Below are 18,564 nucleotides of genomic sequence, written 5' to 3'. Positions count from 1 at the left end.
AAAAAAAAAAAAAAAAAAAAAAAAAAAATACAAAATTAGCCAGGCGTGGTGGCACATGCCTGTAATCCCAGCGACTTGGGAGGCTGAGACAGGAGAATTGCTTGAATCCCGGAGGCAGAGGTTGTGGTGAGCCAAGATTGCACCATTGCACTCCAGCCTGGGCAACAAGAGCGAAACACCGTCTCAAAAAAAAAAAAAAAAAAAAAAAGAGAGACAGAGAAAGTGGGATGGGGTGTTGGAGGTGGTGATGGCATCTGAATTCAAAATTTACTTTAATTCTCTTAACAAATATTTATTGAACAATTGCTAGGCAGAAGGCATCAGCTAAGTGCTATAGAAACACAAGCAATCAATCAGCTGGGCGTGGTGGCATGCACCTGTAGTCCCAGCTACTCGGGAGGCTGAGGCAGAAGAATTGCTTGAACCCAGGAGGCAGAGGTTGCAGTGAGCCAAGACTGCACCACTGCACTCCAGCCTGGGCAACAGAGCGAGACTCCATCTTAAAAAAAAAAAAAAGGACAAGTGTTCATTCCTCCTTTAAACGAATGCTTACTGAACACCTATTATGTGCTTTGAGACAGTGGTTCCTAAACCTGGCTAGGCATCAAAATCACCTGAGAGGTATTCAGATAGTACAGCTTTACAGATTCCATCTCCCCTGCTCCTACAGAGATTCTGGTTTAGAACAGCTGGGGTGAGACCCTGGAATCCATATGTATTTTTACACCTTAATTTCTCTTGTGAATAAGTAATAAATTCATATGATATCAAATTGAAAAAGCATACAGAGTAAACATTGGAAAGTCTCCTTCCCACCTTGTTCCAGAGGGGCACCTTATTTCAGGTAGTTTTTAATCAACCAGCCAGAACCATTTCTAAGGGCTGATATCAAAACTCGGTGCCGTAAGAGAAACAAAAATTCTACCCTCAAAGGTTTGCAGGGTGGCAGGGGAACTAAGATGTGCTCATGAAACACTGCAAAAAAAAAAAAAAAAAAAAAAAAAGATACTCAGGGAACATCCAGGATCAGGCATGCAGGGAAAAGGTATGGGAGTCAACAGAGAGTAAGGGAGGCAGAAAGGGGAGGCTGAGAAACTCCCTGCAGGAGGAAGTGGCATGTACTGGATTCTGCTGCTGGAATTAAGCACTGCAGATATGGACAAGAGGAGAAAAGGGAACTTCAGGCAGAAAGAGACAGAATCAGAATTTCATGCCCTCAAGAAGTTTATAATCCAGGAGTCAATGCACCTGCTTAAAACAGAGTCCGAATCTGCAAATGGAACTTGAAAAAAAGCAGTGAAACTTGTTGGAGAAGCAATTTAAAGACTCTATATCCACCTCTCCAATCTTAACAGTGACCACTCCCAAAACCACCAAGTGTTATCAAAACTGTTTTCAGAGCACATTCATCCAGCTCATTGGATGATCTCAGAAAGTGCTGCGGCTAAAAACCATATTCCACAGGTCCAAAGTGCAACAAGGAAATCAGTTCTACATCTGCAGACCAGAGGAGGCCCACGATAAGCCATGCAGCAAATCTGGTCCCCACAGGTTTTGTTTGACCCGTGTGATTTTTAAAACCATATTTTTGAAAATCTTACTTAACCATGTTGAAAAACTCTAACATAAAAATCAATGTAGCCGGCTGGGCGCGGTGGCTCACGCCTGTAATCCCAGCACTTTGGGAGGCCGAGGCAGGCGGATCACTTGAGATCAGGAGTTCAAGACTAGCCTGGCCAACATGGTGAAACCCCATCTCTATTAAAAATACAAAACTTAGCCAGGCGTGGTGGTGGGTGCCCGTAGTCCCAGCTACTCAGGAGGCTGAGGAGGAGAATCGTTTGAACCCGGGAGGCAGAGGTTGCAGTGAGCCAAAAATCACACCACTGCACTCCAGCCTGGGTGACACAGCAAGACTCTGTCTCAAAAAAAAAAAAAATTCAATATAGCTTTTTTTGAAAAACAGGAAGACCAGGCCACACTGGGGTTGTAGTCTGCCTGGCAAAAAGGACTGGTGCCAAGTGGCTGTGTCCCCAACACACACGCTGCCTGCCCAAGGATTTATCACCATGCAGCTTCTCTCAGTAATGTGGCCGCCTGGCCTCTTCGGCAGGTTCGGTTTGTGTGACTGATAAGAACAGTAAGTAAAATAACATTGGACCCACTTAGACATACTTACTTGAAGGATATCCCCAGGATGAAAATTTAGACTTTAAGAGAGCTCATGTGGGAGGGGGAAAGTCATTTTCACCAAAAACAGTATTCTTTGACTTTAAAGTTACTTTAAAGCAACCTCCTCCACTACATTTCTTCATAAAGAGTAACTTAAAACAGAAGTCTTAGGAGCTCCTGCCAATGGAAAGCCCCAACAGATTTCAGAAAAAGAAATGTAAGTTAGAAAGAAGATGAGGTTTAATTTACATGTAACTTTCTAAAATATTTTCTAAAAAGCAAGTTTTGTGCAATAAATTCACCGAGATGGAATAGATAAGCATAAAAAGGCCAACAAAAATATTCTAGATATAAAAATTTGGGTAAGTCAATATTTTTAAAAACATAAAGTAATTTGTAATTGGGTAACTGGCCACCTGACTTTAATGTCACTATTTTCCTGAGTTTGCATTTTAGCTGGAATAGCTTTTAAAATATATTTTTATGTTAGTTTTTTTTTTTTTTTTTTTTTTTGAGGCAGAGTCTTACTCTGTTGTCCAGGCTGGAGTGCAGTAGTGCGATCTTGGCTCACTGCAATCTCTGCCTCCAGGGTTCAAGCTTTTCTTCTGCCACAGCCTCCCAAGTAGCTGGGATTACATGTGTGTGCCACCGTGCCTGGCTAATTTTTGTATTTTTAGTAGAGACAGCGTTTCACCATGTTGGCCAGGCTGGTCTTGAACTCCTGACCTTGTAATCTGTCCACCTCGGCCTCCCCAAGTGCTAGGATTACAGGCGTGAGCCACTGTGCCTGGCCTAAACTATATTTTTAACAGGTATAGTACACATATGTATATAGCTACATGTGTGTGCAAATACAAGCATGCATATATAAATACATGGACATATATTATATTTAAATACATTTTATAAGCACAGATATAGAAATAGGATGAACATATAATTCAGCATCCAAAACAGGACACTTGAGAGAGAAAGGAGGTACAACTAATGCCAGGAAAACAGGTATACATTGGGATTGTACCTCAAAAAATCAGGATGAATGGTCATCCAGTATTTTATATATAAACAAAATATAAATCTCCATATACATTATTTTACTTTTATTATCTTTTTTCTTTTTTAAGACAGGGTCTTGCTCTGCCACGCAGGCTGGAGTGCCATCAGACGGCAGTGGTGCTGTCATGACTCATTACAGCCTTGAACTCCTGGGTTTGAGTGATCCTTCCACCTCAGCTTTCCCCCATTCCCCAACAGTAGCTGGGACTACAGGCATGTGCCACCATCCTTGGATAGTTTCTAAATGTTTTGTTAGAGATGGGGTCCCACTGTGTTGCCCAGGCTGGTCTCAAATCCTGGGCTCAAGTGATCCTCCCACCTTGGCCTCCCAAAATGCTTGGATTACAGGCCTGAGCCACCATAGCCAGCCTGTATAAATTAAATATAAAATTATATATCATACTTATAAGGACATTTGTGTATATTTACATAAAGTATATTGTACAAATAGGTAAAGTACTTTTAAGAATTATATAAATATATGGTAAACATATTTTATAATTAGACTTTATATAAATGCCACTGGGAAATTCTAGTAAATTAGCATATTTGGAATTTTCAGTTTTTGTCTCCTGCTATGCTTCAGCCTTATATAATTAAAAACACATACATATAATGTAAACAGAGGCACTTAAGATACTTTTGATGACTGAAATGAACTTTCTTCACTTGCTTTTTAGAATTTCCTAGCTTTAGAAAAAGAAAATGAATCTATGTTCATGGTCAAAGACTGAAACAGCACAGATATGCATTAAGGTAAAAAGCAGAAGTCCTCTTCTCCATCCTAGCCTCCCCACTCCCCACATCCATACTCCCACCTCCCCCCAACGCATACACACACACAGTCTCCCTTGTTATGGGTCCCTTTTCTTATAACTTTGGAAGACTTCTACATTCTGCCTGAATAAAGCCTTAGGAGAGAAACTGTATTTCCTCTTAAGATTATCCTTCTCAGGCTGGGTGTGGTGGCTCATGCCTGTAATCCCAGCACTTTGGGAGGCCGAGGCGGGTGGATCACGAGGTCAGGAGATCGAGACCATCCTGGCTAACACGGTGAAACCCTGTCTCTACTAAAAATACAAAAAATTAGCCGGGCGTGGTGGCGGGCGCCTGTAGTTCCAGCTACTAAGGAGGCTGAGGCAGGAGAATGGCGTGAACCCGGGAGGTGGAGCTTGCAGTGAGCCGAGATCACGCCACTGCGCTCCAGTCTAGGAGACACAGTGAGACTCCTTCTCAAAAAAAAAAAAAAAAAAAAAAAAAAATTATCCTTCTCTCCTAGTCCCTAGTTCCCCTGCCTGGCAATCCTCGCTTGTTCTTGTCTCAGTTGATGTCTTATCTGGATAGCCTTGCTCCTCCAGAATTTCTAGTTTTTGGTTTCCCATCATTACAATGTATGGTATCATGCATTTGTTCACATTTATATCTTCCCTATGAGCTCCTTGAGAACAGGGACAATCTGATTCATCTTTGTACTCTCTGCACCTGTAGGCATGACAAGCCGTTGTTGGTGATGTTGAGAGTGAGCAGAGGGGAACTTGCCCTAGAGAGCAGCCTTGAGAAAGTGCCTTCGAATTCTAAGAATGTAGGATTGCTTCACTCTTCTCTCTGCAATCCCTTAAAGATTTACTAATAAAAACCCACTTTTAGGAAATTATCACTTGTCAAGTTTTGGTGTAGTATCAAAGAATATCCGTAATTAGCTGAAAAGGCTATTAAAAAATTCCTTCCCTTTCCAACTACCTATTTGTGAGAAGTTGGATTTCCTTTATATACTTCCACTAAAACAGCATGCCACAGCTGAAGGCAGGAGCACAGATGAAAATCTAGCTCTCTTTCTATTAAGCCAGACTTTAAAATATTTGCAAACATGTAAAACAGTACTAGTCCTCTTACTATTTCTTTTGTTTTAGAAAATAGTTACTTTTTTTTTTTTTTTTTTGAGACGGAGTCTTGCTCTGTCGCCCAGGTTGGAGTGCAGTGGCCGGATCTCAGCTCACTGCAAGCTCCCTCTCCCGGGTTTACACCATTCTCCTGCCTCAGCCTCCCGAGTAGCTGGGACTACAGGCGCCCGCTACCTCGGCTGGCTAGTTTTTTGTATTTTTTAGTAGAGACGGAGTTTCACCGTGTTAGCCAGGATGGTCTTGATCTCCTGACCTCGTGATCCGCCCGTCTCTGGCCTCCCAAAGTGCTGGGATTACAGGCTTCAGCCACCGCACCCGGCCATAGTTACTTTTAATAAAATGTTATTATATCATTCCGTTGGATTTATCACAGTCATTTTCCATCAGTTAATAAATACTAGGTAGGTGCAATTAAAAATAGTGGCAAAAACTGCAATTCCCTTTGCATCAATCTAATAGTTCTTTCAATTCTTATTTAAAATGTTGAATATGGTAAATATTGATAGAAAGAACTCAGATAAAAAAAGCTCTTTGCATACCCAATGATTGTAAGAGTGTAAGGGAGTCTAGGGACCAAAAAATTTGAGAACTGCTGTGCTAACCAAAACCAAAACCAAAACCAAAACAAAAAAAAGTCAAAACAAATTTAATTAAAAATCTTAATTAAATAATTTTCTAAGAAATTATTTAAAAATTATTTTACTCAATAAAATAAATCTATATGAGCCTCAAAGGACTAAAGAGACAGTGAATAAAATGTGGTGAAACACAAAGCAGAAATCCTCAGGAGACAGATGGAGACCAAGGGATACAGAAACACAGATACACCCGCAGTCACGCAGATATACCCACTCTCCATACCTGTCCTTAATTTTCCAAGTTTGAGGCGATGACTATTTCTTGAGTTTGAACATGGCTGAAAAACCAGGTGGAGCAACAGTCCACTCCACACTAGACACAGGTGAAAATTGTTCTTTGAGGCTGCTACCTACAATCTGTTTATACAATCAATCTATCACTGCTTGCGTCCTGGCCTTCCAAGTCTCAAAGGTTAGCTTGGTCACAGTAATCTATCCTGGATATTGCTTCTAAGTATTGGTTCACTCATTCTGGGAATGAATTTGAAAATAAGGGAAATAATTCTTGGCAATAATCTGACTTTAACTACTTCCCAGTATTTCCAACTTAATTAAATGTTCTCTCCTTTCAATTAGTTAAGGTGATCTTACTGAAATGCACAGAAAACTTAAAATGATAGTTTCCATATAAACCCTAATTCTTACAATGCAAAAAAAAAAAAAAAAAAAAAAATGAAAATTCTCTTTAAGTTGTTAACTAATGCATTTATTATGCAGATCTTTATAGGGCTTGTTAGTAAAATCTGGCGTATTTTTCTTAGTAAAGCTCTAAGACATTACAGAGAGGAGAGTGAAGTAAACCTTTTCAAGTCTACATTCTTAGAACTACAAGTCACTTACTCAAAGCCACTCTCCAGGGCCAGATTAAACTCCATTTTTAAAAATCTTCTAATCAGAGGAAAAGGCCAAGAGCCCTCTTGCCAGCCCTTGGCCACGCAGCTCCTAACGTACATAATAACAACTGAATCAACAGAGCAACTTTCTCCTCCCTCTATGGCAAGTTGTCTTCTATAAAAAGAAACTTAGAAATAAAACCTAACTAAAAAAAGAACGCACTGTATTAGGATACTGACCTGGAATCCTGCAAAAGTCAAACCTGCAGTCCATACTGGGCCAGCGCAGGGGCCATATCAAAGTGAAATCTACCGCACAGGTCTGTTATTCCCTGCGGAAAGTTTTCTGACAAAGGACATTTTGCTTCAGTGAGCTGGCTGCACCATCCCACACACATCTTTGCAGTATATTTTCTCATAGTCATGTTGGGTGACTACGTCAGACCTCCTCACGTGACGGGGTGTTAGAAACACACGCATCAGATCTCGAAAACAGATTACAAAACAGAAGTCCTTTATGGAGTTGAGCTGTGTCTAGGAAAAGGAAAATCCTGTTGATGTTGCCTTCTAAATGCGGCCTGAAACGGGTACAGAAAAGCTACATTTATCAGATTTTACTGCACTTAAGCTATCAGATTCAAGAAGGCATAGTGTGACAGGGGAAACTTATTTTTTAACTGAAATTCAGGCTGTTCTAAAGGCCGACATCGGGAAGCTGCTGGAGTGCACTCAGCAGAGAGGGAGGCCAGCTTGGACAACCTCACCTATTATCTGGAAAAGGTAAACATTAGGGCCCTGGACTTGTAGTTGCGTGCACATAGGATTGTGAGAACGAGTACTGTCAGATTCATGAATGATGCAATGGGCCCAGTTAAATATTTTAGGTTGCTTGTTTGGAAAGATGAAAGGGGGAAAAGGTCCTGGGTTTCTTTTTTCTTTTTGAAATGCAGCAGTGTTTCAGGGTAGCTTGTGCACCTTGAGTTCATCTCAGGATCAAGCTTGCCTGGGCACCTGCTTGCTTAAGAAATCTGGCAAACAGGCTTAGAGAATCTCTCTGAAGCCTTTTGAGTGCTGTCTCCATTTCTTGTTTTACCCAAATTCCACTGACACTCAGAATCCCCCCAAAAATATATATATATATATATACACACACACACACATATACATATACATACATATATACGTACGTGTGTGTGTGTGTGTGTGTGTGTGTGTGTGTGTGTATATATATATTTTTTTGACATGAAGTCTCACTCTTGTTCCCCAGGCTGGGTGCAATGGCATGATATCGGCTCACTGCAACCTCCACATCCTGGGTTCAAGCAATTCTCCTGCCTCAGCCTCCTGAGTAGCTGGGATTACAGGTGCCTGCCACCATGCCCGGCTAATTTTTGTATTTTTAGTAGAGACGGGGTTTCACCATATTGGCCAGGCTGGAACTCCTGATCTCAGGTGATCTGCCTGCCTTGGCCTCCCAAAGTGTTAGGATTACAGGTGTGAGCCACCGTGCCCTGCCCCAAAATGTGTTAATAGAAGGCATTTTTAATCTGAATGCTGTGGGGAATGATGTGTCCCAGAGTTCCCCAGGACAGGGTTTCTGTCCCCTGAACATTTTCATTTTAGGAGTGAGCTTAGCAAGAATTGATTTCAAAAGCCAACCATCATTTCTTTGTGAACCCAAAGGGCTGGCTGATTGAATGGAAGATGGCTCTGTACCTCTCAGTTGATTGCTACCTCTGGGGGAAGGCAGAGGGAAGAGCCGTTTACATTCCGGCTTCTGAACAAGAGTGAACCTCCAGCTAATCACAAGAATGAGTTGTCCTAAAATGGACGAAGCACCAGCTGCTGCTCTGGTGTTAAATCTAAATCCGCCTCCCGCACTGCACTGCCGCTCCCCACTCCCTGCCCCTCTGCACGCTGGGTTTCTGGGGACTCCTGCAAGACAGTGAATCACAGCTTACATTGGTACTTCCTGGATAACACCAGAAACTGGGCAGTGAGGAGTGAATGAGATGATGCGCCTGAAAAGCACCAAGTGTGGTCCATGGCACCTAGCAGGGGGTTCAAGAAATGTCAGCTGGAATTAGCTTGAGAACTGACTGCATTCTGCCTAGTTGGTGGCTATGGAGAGAACTGCTTATGTGGCTTACCCTTCATGCAGTATGTAGGGTGATCTTTAAAAACTACAAATGAGGCCGGGTACCGTGGCTCATGCCTGTCATCCCAGCACTTTGTGGGACTGAGGCAGGTGGATCACCTGAGGTCAAGAGTTGGAGAGCAGCCTCACCAACATGGCAAAACCCTGTCTCTACTAAATACAAAAAAAATTAGCTGAGTATGGTAGCACATGCCTGTAATCCCAGCTACTCGGGAGGCTGAGGCAGGAGAATCACTTGAACCCAGGAGGCAGAGGTTGCAGTGAGCCAAGATCGCGCGCGCCATGGCACTCCAGCCTGGGTGACAAGAGCGAAACTGTGTCTCAAAAACCAAAACAAAACAAAAAACAAAAAAGCAAACCCACAAATGAGATCAAGTCAAGCCTGCTCAAAGCCCTTCAGTGGCCTTCCCCTGATCTTAGGATAAAATCAGACCCTGCCCAGTGGCCAGGAAGGCCCTGCGCTGTCCACTCTCCAGACTCACTCGTTCCCTCCTACTGCACTCCTTGCGCTGCCTTTCCTCAGGCACACAGGCTCCCCGGGCTGACTCCACCTGCCCAGTCTCTTCTGGCCCTGTGGCCTTTGACACACACGGTTCTGGCACTGCCGGTGGCTGGCTCAGGCTCGTGCTTCAGGCCCAGCTCAAATGTCTCCTTGGAGGGGCCACCCCATCTCTCTATCTGCTGCCCCTTTGGTTTGCCCTCACATCACCTTGTTTATTTCTTCATCCTGCTTACCTCAACCTGCAATTATCACCTGTCCTTGCCTGCTTGTTTACTGTCCACTCTGCCCGCCAGAAAGTAAGCTCCAGGAGGAGCTGCTTATCTAGGCTGCTCACTGTTCACTGTTGTATCTCCAGGCCGCAGCACATGGTGAGGGCACGCAGTAAATGTCTGGCACATAAGGGACGTGACCATGCATATGATACACAAACCAGGCTAACCTCGACTAAAAAAAGCAACCTGCTGCCGTCCCCTACACTCATGATCCCCCCAAAAGCAAGCTGCCACCGTTCCCTGCACTCACGATCCCCCAAAAGCAACCTGCCGCCTTCCCCTGCATTCACGATCCCCCAAAAGGCAACCTGCCACCGTTCCCTGCACTCACGATCCCCAAAAAAGCAACCTGCCTCTGTCCCCTGCACTCATGATCCCCCTCGCCCTGCTCTGCTTTTTGACTTTTCCATGGCACTCAACATTCCAATATACTACATACAAAATGGACTTATTTATTGTCTGTCTGCTTGCAAAAATGTAAGCCCCACAAGAGTATCAAGCTTTGATTTTCTTCACTGACATATCTTAAGCACCTGACACAGAGTAGGCCCTCAGTAGTCATTTACAAAATGAACAATCTGTACTATAAAAAGATATATGTTTATAAATCAACAGTACATGAGCATAGTCACCATAAAGAGAGCCAATTACAATTTTCATCTGTCTGAATTCTCCAATATTGAATAAAATTGCTTTTATCAGATATATTTCACGTTATAAAGCACTTTGCATATTAATTCATTTAATCACCTCCACAACCTCCTGTGGAGGTTGGCACATAAAAAATGGAAATACTAGTTGGGTGCCTTGGCTCACGCCTGTAATCCCAGCACTTTGGGAGGCCGAGGCAGGAGGATCATCTGAGGTCAGGAGTTTTAGACCAGCCTGGCCAACATGGTGAAACCCTGTCTCTACTAAAAATACAAAATATTAGCCGGGTGTGGTGGTGGGCACCTGTAATCCCAGCTACTCGGGAGGCTGAGGCAGGAGAATTGCTTGAACCCAGGAGGTGGAGTGTTGCAGTGAGCTGAGATCGCGCCACTGCACTCCAGCCTGGGCGACAGAGCAAAACTCCGTCTAAAAAAAAAAAACCCCGCAAATACTAGTATGTACTCATAGGATTCAATGAATTAACAGTTAGTGCTCAATATGGAAGCTAGTATTATTAACATGCTCATTGTACAGATGTGGTAACTGAGCCTGGAGAAGTGATTTGCCTTACATGTATGTGCGCACATACAGCAGTAATTAAGTCAGAGCAGGTGACTTGTTCTATACGGCACAAAAGGGCCCAGCAGTGAGTCCAAACCTCAGGCTTGTTATACAAGATCCCCATGGAAGAAGCTGGCAGCTGGAAAAGACCCAGAATGGGATTCAAAAGGTTGGGCAGTTGGGGGCAACCAGCCTGAGTCATATGCCAAGAAATCTCAGAGAGATGGAGGAATGTGCCAGAGAGGTCTCCAAGCAGGGCAGCCGGGGATGGCAGTTAAGGCATGCAGCCCCTTGATCCTGGGTGGCAGTTGCCAGGATGATCTGAGCATTGCTAGCTGGTGGGCCTTGGGCCTGGAATCCTTCATGGCTGGCCAGGTGTACAACAGCTGTCCAGCAGGCATTTTCCAGGTGCCGCCTGATATGTAATCAATCTGTGTCTGCCCCACAGCCCAGAAAACACTGGCACAGCCAGGATTTGCTAATCTAAAGTAAATGCCTCAGGAAGATGGGTTTTCATTCGCCTCCCCTCCCCCACCACAAGTATGTAGGTTTACCCTCTTATTACAGGTCTGTGATAATGCAGTCCCGAGGGATTACGGGGCTTATGTTGGGGACCTGCCGGTCAGGGTGCAGCATGAGACTGGTGAGTGTGGCTTCTGGTGTGAGCCTCCTCCATGATGGAGGGAAGAGTCTCCTGGCCAATACAGAGTGGAGACTGGTCAGCAGGGCTTGTCAAAACCCTGAACCCAAATCTCAGCTGCCTTACCAAGGCTTCTAAGGTCCCCTGTCATCTGACCTCCTTTCCTGCCATTCTAACCCACACTAGCCGCCCTTCTGTTCCTTGAGTGTGCCTGGAGCCTTCCCAGCCCAGCCCAGGGTGTTTGAGTGTGCTGCTTCTGCAGCCTGGAATGTCCTTCTAGCCTGGGCAGCAGCCCACCCTCACCTCCATCCACCACCCACTTCTCTCCTCCCAGCTGGTGCCTCTGTTATATATTTTTTAGCATACTTTTCTTTCATAGTACTCATTATGATTGTAATTAAAAGTTACTTGACAAGTCTGTGCCTTTACTACAGAGTGAAAATTATATGAGGGCTGAGACTGTTGACCAGTTTCCCTAGCACTCAGCCCTGCAACTGCCACATAATAATTAATAAACCTTTACTTAATGAATACAAAAACAGAAAGCACCGAAAACTAAGCTTTATAGAGCCACCATACCTGGCACTGTCACCGAGCTTTCCAGACCCAGTGTCAGGTCAACCTGAACTGCTCTGCTATTTCCCACCTATGCTAATGGGTGGTCATAAAAAAAAAGCCAAGAAGGTTGTTCTGACATGAAAAAGGAAAAAGAACCCACCCCACACACAAATCAACATCGCTGGCCTAAAGCTGAGCTGCGTAAGATAAAACAGAGCTATCTGCTGCCCACAAAGCTATTACAGCCCAAACAAGTTAAAACACTGAACCACAGCTCTGAAACGCTGAAAACTGCTTACTATCACTATTTTGGCCCAAAGGAAGAAAAAGAGCAATCTTTCAAGCACTACGGACACGCTTTGTTCAAAGTCCAGGAATTTGGCCTTTGTCTTGAGAACCTGGGCTGAATTGGCAACAAACTCTTTACAATTTAATACTTAAAAGGTTGTAAAGGTGGCAACATGGCGGTGCTGTGTAAAGCCCTGGTGCTGGGTGTTTGTGAAGGACTTAGCTTCCACGTGACATCTTCCCTTCCCACACTCTGGCAGCTTTCCACCCTGCAGTCACCGGTCGCTTCCTTCTGGCGTCTGCTCCCTCCCCCGGCCTCCTCTCCTCCTCTCATAAGAAGCTAATCTGGAGACGGTGCTGGGTCTGTGGCCTCCTGCTGGGTCATGGAACTGCAGATGCTTTGCATCCCGGCACACCAATCTATAAGCCCTTGCCTTCCATCAGGCAATGAACAGTAGATGGAAGAGGCACGATGGTGTGTACTTATAACAGTGGTTCTCAGCAGAACTATGCATATCAGACTGACCTGTGGAACCACAAAAAGAATTTGAGATCAGTGATATCACTAACACTGAGCCAGGGTTTGGGAGACAGGGTCTGGGTAGGTGTGCTTTTGCATCCTGCTGAAAATTACCAAGATATATAGTCCGCATGACCTGGCCTGTGACTTCTGACTACACTATGAAGGAACAGCTTATCATGTCTCCTGCTTATGCCGGAGCCCCTCTGGGCAGCTGAGAACTGCTTTGAAGTGACATCCCCATACTCCTAACAAATGCAACAATGTCCCCATTGTGACTTATCATTTGACAGGAGGAAGTCACCTACATATGTCATCCAAGCTATGTCCCAACACCTAACAAGCATATATGTGCTGTGTGCTCAGCACCGTTCTACACACTGCATGTATATCATTCCATTTAGGCCTCACAGCAACCTTTCTCATTTTACAAATGAGAAAAGCGAGGTTCAGAGAGGCTGTGGAACTCAGCCAAGATTGTTTTAGCTATTGGTGGCAGAGGTGGGATTCAAACCCAGGCAGCATGACTCAAAAACCACACTTTCCATTTCAGATGCAGGAGCATAAAGAACTTAGCTTGTCCATGTTTTTCTTGGTTTCATTTAGCGACCCAACTATTGAAGGCTCATAGGGCATCACACCAACCTACTGACCAGTTTACATCTGGCAAAATGTAAGCGGGCCTGGAGCAGGGCTGCCACGTGTGGGGTACACAGGCTATGCCCTGTGGTAGGCTGAGGGGCAGCCCAGGCTCTGCTTGGTTGGGCATGTCCCTCGGTGCAGGGCTGCAGTCCCTGCCAGAAGGAGGCCACTTCTTACTGTGTACAAAGATGCCATATGGGACCACCAGGTAGCCCTGGGGTGAACATTTAAGGGAAATTCAGTATTTTCCATAAATTCTACTTTTAATTCATTTTCTTAAAAAATGTATACTTCAAAGTAATATATGACACTTATGAATATGACTTATTTTTATTTTTATCCCCTTCCATTTCAAGATAATATTGAGTGTATATGGAGGGTTACCATAAGATGGGGGCACAGAAAAGGAATGGTGAAGAGATTAAAGTTGCTGAACTAAAGGAACTGAGACACTCCCAAACACTGTTACGTCCATTCTTAAAACAGGGCTCTACGATCCTTTAGGATAAGGCATATCAAGTCCACTCTGGTACAGTGGCTACAAGTCTGAACTTTGGTATCTGGGGGACCTGGTTCCGTCACGCTCTGGCTGTGACCTTGTGCAAATTTTAAAAACTTGCACTTCGGTTTCTTCCTCTGTAAAATGGCAGCTAACATGAGAAGATACTCAGGTTAACATGAGGACTAAGTGATACCTTTAAAGTGCTTGGCATAGTGTCCGGCATAAAAATCAAGCTTCATAAACATTAGCTATTATTATTATTACTATTACCAATTAATTCTTAGTCAAAAATGTCAGCAGAAGCAAGTATTAGCTAAGCCTTGGCCCCAGGCCCCAAATTAGGGAATGTGAAATTCCTTAATGGCAGGGACAAATGTCCTGTTTCACTGTGTGCCCAGAGTTCCCCAGACCCCCTCACAGTGCTTGATACCCCATAGGGGCTCATTAATTAATTATTCTTTCTTAATTCAGAGAGCAGTTACACCTGAGCTTTGCCCCCCCCCCCCCACACACGCATGCACACACATACAGGCATTTAATTACAACTACCATTTAAATAATTTTCTTTCTTTAGTTGCATTGTTAGCCTCTCTTCTAAGCAAATGGAAAAAGGAATTCTTGTTTTTTATTTTTATTTTTTACTGACAGGGTCTCACTCTGCCACCCACGCTGGAGTGCAGTAGCTTGATCATTGCTCACTGTGGCCTCGAACTCCTGGGCTCAAGTGATCCTCCCACCTGAGCTCCTGAGTAGTTAGGACCACAGGTGCCCGCTAACATGCCCAGCTAATTTTTTTATTTCTTTGTAGAGACAGGGTTTTGCCATGTTGCCTAGACTGGTCTTGAACTCCTAGGCATAAGTGATCCTCCCGCTTTGGCCTCCCAAAGTGCTGGGACTGCAGGTGTGAGCCACCACAACAAGCTGGCAGTAACCATTTAAATAAAAAATATTTCAAGTTCACTGTTTATTACCTGTCCCAGTAAAAAGCTTGGTAGAAAGGAGGGTGTTTAAGATAAATACTTAAATCATCAATAAATTTCCATTATATGTACTTATCCTCTTAAATCAGAAGGTCACTCAAATTTGGATATAAATTGATGAATAAAAACAAAGCTAGGGACTTATCTGTGTATTGAGTTACATGTCTGTTTTAGATAGTGAAATTCTTTCACCTTCCTAAAGAAGCCTCTCGTGCACTGTTTACAGACTTGACAAATTACATCTGCTCCTTTCTCTTCATACAAAGGGGGTTTTTAATAACATATCAATTTGGTTACAATTTATTTTAGAGAATATTTTTGTGTTTTGGGTTTTTGATTTTAGAACCTTTTTCGTTTAATTCCCAGTTTAATAAATTCATTAGTTTGTATTTTGTTCAGTAAAAATATAATTAAAAATTTGGGTTCACTTTGGGATTTGGCATGTTTGTTGTGCTTTATTATAGATTTTGGTTCAAGCTTCCCTTGAAGTCCTTGATTAAATTACCAGGAACTGTCAGATGTAGTCGATAGTTCCAAGCTTTCCTTTCGTGTTCTGTGGGGCATCCTTTTTCTTCCTGGATAGTGAGTTATCTTTATCTTCAGAGGTAGAGCACTGCTTACCCACTCCTGGGTTTAAATTACTGTTCCGCTAACTTGCTAGCTATATGCACATGTACAAGTTAATTAGCATCTCTAGACTTGGTTTTTAAAAAAATCTATAAAGTGGACACAGCAGTGTGACCTTGTTCTTACGAGGATTAAACAATACAGATAAAATGTAGTATCTCATTCTATAGATCCTTTTTGCTCTCATAATTTTCCATGAAAATTCCAGAAAACAAACAAAAACCTGTAACTATAGCTTTTTCTCCAGCCCATCTCATTATGATACTAGCAACCAATTAAATGCTCGGCAGTTGAAAGGCATTGGAAGCAGGGTCAGTTTGTAAGTGGGGATTTCCCTAGTGCTGAAGCGCAGAGTTGAGTGGCCTGCAGAGATTCAGGCTTTAAGAGCTTCCTCTAAGTCCTGGCAAGATCAGCTCTGCAGGCCGTATGGTCAGGAGCTGAGGGGCTCAGGCCAGGCTGACCCCAAAAGAAGGGAAGCCAGGGAAAAAGTGCTTGTGGAAGGCACATGCAAAACCAAATTTTTGACAAGATAGGGGACTATAGGTAATACAGTAAGAGTTCATATATTAAGGCCTTGGGAGAATATGTTAATATTTTTGGTACAGTGAAAAAAACCTATTTTTTGATATTTTCATTGTATAAAAAAGTGTTTTTATAATACTTTCAAAGAATAGATACATGCATCATGATGTAATATTGGGATAAATACAGTCAATAACTGTGTGTTAACAGACAAAAAATTAAGTGACTATATTGTTTTGGGGAGCCCTGCATGCCCATTAAGGATAAGGCACCCACACAGCCCCACTGTGAAGAATAAACAGAGAAGAGGTTAGGGGTTCAAACAACCGGAGGGGAGTTTCTACCCCTTGAGGGCTTTTATAGGCCCATACGTTGCCCCTTCCCATTCAGGGAAAGAGATTGAGCAAATCCGCCCACAGAGCATCACTTTACCCTGAATTAGATGATTATTCAGTTTCTTCACACATAGAAACATCAGGGCAGCCAGCTTAGGAGTGTTAGGAGACTGGGCTAAGAAGGCCAAAGAATTTCAGCCCAGAAACACTCTGTTGCCTTCACAGCCTCATCCTGGTCCATCCTCGCCTTGGTGGTGAGGGGCCTTTTAAACACAGTAAGGTGACTTATGCTCTGAGAGGCAATGAGTACCAGGCAAGAAGAGGAGGCAGGGCAGAGGGGTGTCCTGGCCCAAGAGGTGGGGCAGGATGCAGGATGAGAAAGGCCAGAGAGAAAGGGATATGGGGCTCCCCCTACCCGGAAAGCCTCTGCTGTCCTCCTGAGTGAGCGGTAGGTAGCCCAGTGCTGCAGCATGCTCCTGGAAAGGCCTGGCTCTTTCTGCATTGCTGAACCTGCCCATTCTGCTCTTTCAGGTGTCACGGGCTTAATAACGAGGTTAGAGTCATTAAAGTGAATGCCCCAAGGCAGTTCCTAGCTCTGAGGGCAGGCAGTCCCTCTTAAAAACAGGCTTCCTTGGGCAGAGCCCTTCCCCAACGGCAGCTTTTTCAGGGGTTTGTTTCCGGGTTCCTTTGGATTTGATGACCACAGCCCATCCCTAGTTCACAGTGCTGTGTCCACAAGATGGTGCTGAGACCACACAAAGAAATGCTCCTAGGTCCCAGGTAGCCAGTCATTCAGTCCCAAGACCTTTCTCAAAATGGGCAGATGAGCAAGCATCACTTCACTAGGACCAGAGCTTGAGGTGTTTTAGATAACAAAAAGCACAGAGGTCATGATGCTTAGTGGAACATGCACTCTGACTCATTCTTATTTGCCACAAATGGATTTTAGAGATTCTTCAGATGGGGAGTGGGGTGGGGGGCTGAGGATGGCTCCAGCCAGTGTGTGAATCTCCTAGTTAGAGATGTCCCCACCAGGGAGGGAGCAACTGAGGGGCCCTCAACTGTAGCCTTCGCCATACGACAGCCCTTTGAATGTTTACCCTTTCCTGGGCTATATATCTCCAATTTCTTCAGCTACTCCCTTGTAACAACAAAAACAATACAAAACAAAAAAACCAAAAACTTTACAGAAAAGCCTAAGATCTCCTAGTGTGACCAAAAGAAGTTTCTAGACTCCTTGGTGGGTGTGGTAGCTCACACCTGTAATCCTAGCACTTTGGAAGGCCGAGGCAGGAAGACTGCTTACGGCCAAGAGTTCAAGACCAACCTGGCCAACATAGCAAGACCCAGTCTTAGTTAAAAACAGAAAAAAAAAAAGAGAAGTTTCTAGACTCCTGGTTCCACATGCCTTATTATGCCATACTCCTCAAATGGCAGATGCTGGGACCCCACTTATTAAAGTGGTTGACCTCACTGTAAGCCTCAGTTTCCTCATCTATAAAATGGAGTGACTACTACACATATCATGCAGTTTGGGAAGGACTGAGAGTGTATGAGCACTCAGCAAGTACACAGCAAGTAGTAAGTGCTCAATAATTGATTTTATTTATAATATACAGACTTTTTTTTTTTTTTTTTTTTTTTTTTTGCCTGAACCTCTCCTTTCTTCCCTTGTTTTATTCCTCTCCTTTGGCTTCCAAACCTCCAGGATTGGATTTTTTTTTTTTTTTTTAACTGAAACTCAAAATTTCCCTTGTTTATTCTGGTTAAACTTAATTGTGTTTGCTTTATCCATCCTTTCTCTGCCTGTTGAGGTATTTTAGAATGTCAATTCTATCTTAAAATACATCTACTGATCACTTAAACATACTCTACTGATTCCTGCTCTAAAAGCTTTCACTAAGTTCAGGACAGTGATGACTGTGATAAAAAGACATGACTGTATTCTAGCTCACCTCCACAGAGCAGCAGAATGGGATCATTCTTCTTCCCAAAAATCATATTTTGAGATCAGTACTGTTATATTTAGAAAATATTTTTAAATCTATTAGAATAAGAAAAGAGAAAGCCTTGGCTTCATCTTTAAAGAAGGAAACTGAGCCGGGCGTGGTGGCTCAAGCCTGTAATCCCAGCACTTTGGGAGGCCGAGATGGGCGGATCACAAAGTCAGGAGATCGAGACCATCCTGGCTGACAAGGTGAAACCC

The 18,564-nt window shown here is 43.6% G+C and overlaps 1 protein-coding gene and 1 long non-coding RNA gene across 9 annotated transcripts in view; one reads left to right on the top strand and one right to left on the bottom strand.

Moving 5' to 3' along the window:
• The window catches only part of LOC111526438, an 18,644-nt gene extending 18,143 nt beyond the window's left edge, over positions 1-501 (top strand). Inside the window, exon 3 of the long non-coding RNA XR_002726364.1 lies at positions 414-501. This is a non-coding gene — a long non-coding RNA (uncharacterized LOC111526438). The remainder of the gene's footprint in view (positions 1-413) is intronic.
• ZBTB38 (zinc finger and BTB domain containing 38) overlaps positions 1-18,564 on the bottom strand; it is a 65,725-nt gene that overhangs the window by 10,768 nt on the left and 36,393 nt on the right. Inside the window, exon 1 of one of the 8 annotated variants that reach the window (XM_023192144.2) lies at positions 6,841-7,459. The exons of the other annotated variants lie outside the window; for them this stretch is intronic. The gene's annotated coding sequence lies outside the window, so the exon portion shown is untranslated. Of the gene's footprint in view, positions 1-6,840; positions 7,460-18,564 lie in introns of those variants that run through there. 8 annotated transcript variants of the gene reach the window in all.

This window comes from Piliocolobus tephrosceles, chromosome 2 (genome assembly GCF_002776525.5).
Source record: "Piliocolobus tephrosceles isolate RC106 chromosome 2, ASM277652v3, whole genome shotgun sequence".
NCBI classification, from domain to species: domain Eukaryota; kingdom Metazoa; phylum Chordata; class Mammalia; order Primates; family Cercopithecidae; genus Piliocolobus; species Piliocolobus tephrosceles.
The sequence above is the reverse complement of the archived record's forward strand: the minus strand, read 5'-3'. Positions and strand labels throughout refer to the sequence as shown.